The sequence below is a fragment of the Berghia stephanieae genome, chromosome 2, assembly GCF_034508935.2.
Source record: "Berghia stephanieae isolate SIO BIC M18660-M18661 chromosome 2, UCSD_Bste_1.3, whole genome shotgun sequence".
Classification (NCBI taxonomy): domain Eukaryota; kingdom Metazoa; phylum Mollusca; class Gastropoda; order Nudibranchia; family Aeolidiidae; genus Berghia; species Berghia stephanieae.
In genome coordinates this window covers 30,116,148-30,121,147 of record NC_088361.1, presented here as the reverse complement: position 1 = coordinate 30,121,147, position 5,000 = coordinate 30,116,148, and the positions used below count along the sequence as shown (strand labels likewise).

Here is a 5,000-nt window from a genome sequence, read left to right as displayed (position 1 = left end):
GATTGCCTGGTAGCCTGGGCCATATTGAGCTTTATTGAGCTTTATATAGCGCAATATCCACTGAAATGTGCTCAAAGCGCTTTACAAGGGGTCCCTGGTCAACAGCAACATTTAACACGTAGGACAGGACATGCCGCCTGTTAGGAGATATTACAATTTTTCGGACAAAGACACCGCTGTTAACGGCCAGGTACTCATTTTACACCTGAGTATGGTGAGAGAATGTGAGTAAAGAGCCTTTGCCAAGGACTCAACTATGCGTCGAGCGCGAGGCTCGAACCCAGGACCTTCCGATCCGAAAGCGAGTGTCATACCACTAGACCACATAGCCGCACATATGACATTTCTCAGTCGGACTTATCCCTATGAGGCTACATTAGAGACATTGTTTATCCAGCCTTCATACCAGGTGTTGGCACGCTTACCATGAAAAATAAAGAGATGTTATGGAATTTATCACACCACAAAAACTACACAACACACAGAAAGAACTCCAAAATAGCTATAATTTGCTTGTTGGTACCCATAGCAACCATATCGAGACGCATTGAGTAAAAGATCATGGTAAACAAAATGTAAAGCATTTATGTATAAGGGAAATACTTTAGAGAGAGAGAAGGAGAGATAGAGAGAGAGAGAGAGAGAGAGAGAGAGAGAGAGAGAGAGAGAGAGAGAGAGAGAGGGGGGGGGGGGCGGGGAGAGAAAGTTCCACTCTTTGAACTATTATTTTTTTTCTAGCATGAAAGAGAAAGAAATAAAGAGACCGGAAAAGAGAGAGAAAAAGAGAGACCGAGAGAGAGAGAGAGAGAGAGAGAGAGAGAGAGAGAGAGAGAGAGTGAAAGTTCCACACCTTGATTTATTTTCTATTTCTGGCAAGAGAGAGAAAGAGAGAAAGAGAACGAAAGAAAGAAAGAGAAAGAAAGGTCTATCTTTCTATCTATCTATCTGTCTATCTATCTATCTATCTATCTATCTATCTATCTATCTATCTATCTGTCTATCTATCTTTCTATCTATCTATCTATCTATCTATCTATCTATCTATCTATCTATCTATCAAACCATCTATCTATCTCTTTCTGCCCTCCATTTTTCTATCTATGTGTCTATCTATCTCTTTCTTTAAAATATTTTTAAAAATTCCGTTACTATTAATACAATGAAGGTTTCCAATAGTATATGACTTTTAATTAACAAAAAGGATTCCGATAAATCAATGCATGGATCTTCGGATCCTTTGAAAAATCCCTGCCTGCCCAAACGCCACCCCCCTCCCCCCCCCCCCCCCCCCCCCCCCCCCCTGTCCGAACACCTATCAGTTCCCTTTCCAGCCATTGTGTCATTGTTTGGATAAATCCTTCGAGTATAATTTGATCACTGATAGGTTTTGTGGCCAGAAAACCCTTTGAGATCATCCGTGAAACGACTAATGTCCTTTTATTGTTTAGTAATGGCCTGTAAAAACCTTTAGTTGACAAGCGAAGGAAAACAGAACGCCAACGAATTAGAATAGATCAGCATAATTTATGTGGTGAAAGGCATTCAGATAAAGCAATTACCTTATATCTATGTTCTATATTTCGGTATTTCGTTCTTTTTTTAAAAGAACCTTATAATGGCTTACCCATTAAGCTAAACGACAAGTTCCCTCATATTATGTAACTCGGTGGCTCAGCGTTATGGTATCTTGTCTTGTCACAAAAGTCAAGCAATGTTAAGCATATTCAGTGGCCAGATGGATGACAGTGATCGTGGAAAACTCTGGTCCTGGCGTTGCGCCTTGGGTAAAGGACAAATTACACACATTACCCCACTCTACTCAGATATGTATGAGGGCTGGCTTTAGATAGTGACATATATTGTAAGAGTGTTAGTGAAAAGTACCCTTAGCACGCGACTAATCCTGTATGAAATAAAAATATGATTCCGTATGACCATCTGGGAGATTGAATGGAACATTGGGAACCGTATTGAGCATGGGAAATCTCTGGAAAATGTTTAATTATATATATATATATATATATATATATATATATATATATATATATATATATATGTATATATATATATATATATATATATATATATATATATATATATATATATATATATATATATATATATATATATATAGAATGCAACTTGTCACTCACATTTTTTGTGGCCGAGACGATTTGTGTCTGTGTCTTACACCGTGTAAGACACAGAAACGAATCGTCTCGGCCACAAAAAATGTGAGTGACAATGTGCATTCTATATTAGCTCTAACCATCATTATCGAGAACTTTCGTACCTACGAGTACCCACCAACACTCATATATATATATATATATATATATATATATATATATATATATATATATATATATATATATATAAGATTCATTAACTTCTACCATATGAGTTTCGAACGATTTCGCGTTACTGCTGTGCGACATTGGGAACGCCGGTTGGCGACGACGATCTGAAATTTCAAATGCAGGTATTCAAGAATACTTGTATCATAACCCTCCAGTGGCCTCAATCTTGTCTTTCCTAATCAAGATTTAACTTTATTTACACCAACGGGTGAAAATGTAACCGACATCAAAACATTTGACCATAAGAATAATCATTGTTGTTAGATGTCATTATGCGTCAAAATCTATATTTCTCGTGAGACCGGATGCGTGCGAGAGAAAAATAAATCTTGAACCCCAACAGTCATTAAAATGTTACAAAGGGTAATAAAGACCCTCATAATAATTTTGCTAAATCATATTATTATAGTAAAATCGGGGTTTCCCCTAAAACAAAAGAGAGTGTAAAAATATCAGATTCTCCCCAGAGAATGTCGGTTCACGAGAATGTTTTCTGGCTCAACCAATTAATTTCTTTGTCATTTTGCCAGATACCGTGTCATATCCAAATAAATGCGGTATAATGTCGGGATTGAGCAAGATAAAAACAATCAAGTTTGAATTCAAAATATAACCCACATTCTAAACACTGTGTTATGCAGGGGTGAAAGTGATGATGATAGTTATGCAGCACCCTGGAAAAATACATAATGTTTAAAAATTTGGCCAGAAAACTCGCCCTTCAAATATCGAGCGATTTAAATGACCCTCATCTTGGCAAAAACTCACAAACCTGGGACTTCGCGAAGGACGAGTTTTCTGGCCAAAATATTTGATATGATTTTCCAGAGTACGGCAAAGTTGAAATTATGGTTAAAAATGAAACTTAGGTAAACATTATGAGATTTATTGAGTGGAATAAATTATAGTTTTGTAAAGTGTACGTCTCTACCAAGAATTTCATTGATTTATGCTCATTTTAACTTATATTGTGCTCCTTTGCGATATGATACCAGTCTGAGGCGATGGGTCACATATAATAAGAAGGAAGTGTTATTTTTGTTTTTATTATTGCTATTATTATCATCATGATCACCATCGTCGTCATCATCAGCATCGTTATTATTATTATTATTATTATTATTATTATTATTATTATTATTATTATTATTATTATTATTATTATTATTATTATTATTATTATTATTATTATATTATTATTATTATTATTATTATTATTATTATTATTATTATTATTATTATTATTATTATTATTATTATTGTTATTATTATTATTATCATTATTATTATTATTATTATTATTATTATTATTATTATTATTATTATTATTATTATCATTATTATTATTATTATTATTATTATTATTATTATTATTATTATTATTATATTATTATTATTATTATTAGTACCATTATTATTATCATCAATATCATCATTAGAAGAATTTAAAGAAGTATCAGGTTTGTTACTTTTTGCCAAGATAAGTACCATTTTAATCGATTGATATTTGAAGGACGAGTTTTCTTACCAAAGTTTTAAATGTGTTATTGTTTGTTTTTGGAACTTTCGGGGGGGGGGGGGGTTGTTTTTTTTTTTTCGTTGTTTTTGTTTGTTTGTTTTTGTTTTGTTTTGGTTTTGTTTTTTGCTTTTTTTTTCGATTGTTTTTGGTCTTTTAGAACACGATAGTATAGTATTGAGCCAATTTGTAATATATCTTCCGACCTAAAGCGGGAGCAAACCATTTCTCTCTCTCTCCCCCTCTCTCTCTCTCTCTCTCTCTCTCTCTCTCTCTCTCTCCCTCTCTCTCTCCCTCTCTCTCTCTCTCTCTTTATCTATCTATCTATCTATCTCTCTCATTCTTTCTATCTTTCCTTTCTTTAATTTGTACGTTCTCTTTCTCTCTTTCTTGCCAAAAAAAATAATCAAGGAGTGGATCTCTCTCTCTCTCTCTCTCTCTCTCTCTCTCTCTCTCTCTCTTTATCTATCTATCTATCTATCTCTCTCATTCTTTCTATCTTTCCTTTCTTTAATTTGTACGTTCTCTTTCTCTCTTTCTTGCCAAAAAAAATAATCAAGGAGTGGATCTCTCTCTCTCTCTCTCTCTCTCTCTCTCTCTCTCTCGCTCTCTCTCTCTCCTCTCTCTCACTCTCTCCTCTCTCTCTCTCTCTCTCTCTCTCTCTCTCTCTCTCTCTCTCTCTCTCTCCCTCTTTCTCTCTGACATAGGAGGGAAGACAGGGCAGCTGTATTGTGTACCATACTCGTACATTATCTCAGTTATTAAAAGTACTGCAGGTTTACCTGGGCACATAATACCCATGAGATAAGAATAACCAATATGAAAACTGGACAAATCGAGGCAGGAAATCATCTTTGAAATGTGACCTCATGTCTCAAAACGGTAATATATCGGGTACAACAGATGACAAAACAATTAACCAACAATAGGTAAATTATTTTTTCAGTTTAAGTCCTCCCTACCGAACGTTTCAGGTATTACCCCATAACTTCACACCCAACCAACACTCATTATCATTACTACCACAACAACAACAACAACAACTACTACTACTACTACTACTACTACTACTACTACTACTACTACTACTACTACTACTACTACTACTACTACTACTACTACAG

General features: G+C 34.7%; 1 protein-coding gene across 1 annotated transcript in view; it reads right to left on the bottom strand.

Moving 5' to 3' along the window:
* LOC144964687 (uncharacterized) overlaps positions 1-5,000 on the bottom strand; it is a 41,057-nt gene that overhangs the window by 15,997 nt on the left and 20,060 nt on the right. The gene's annotated exons all lie outside the window — the stretch shown is intronic.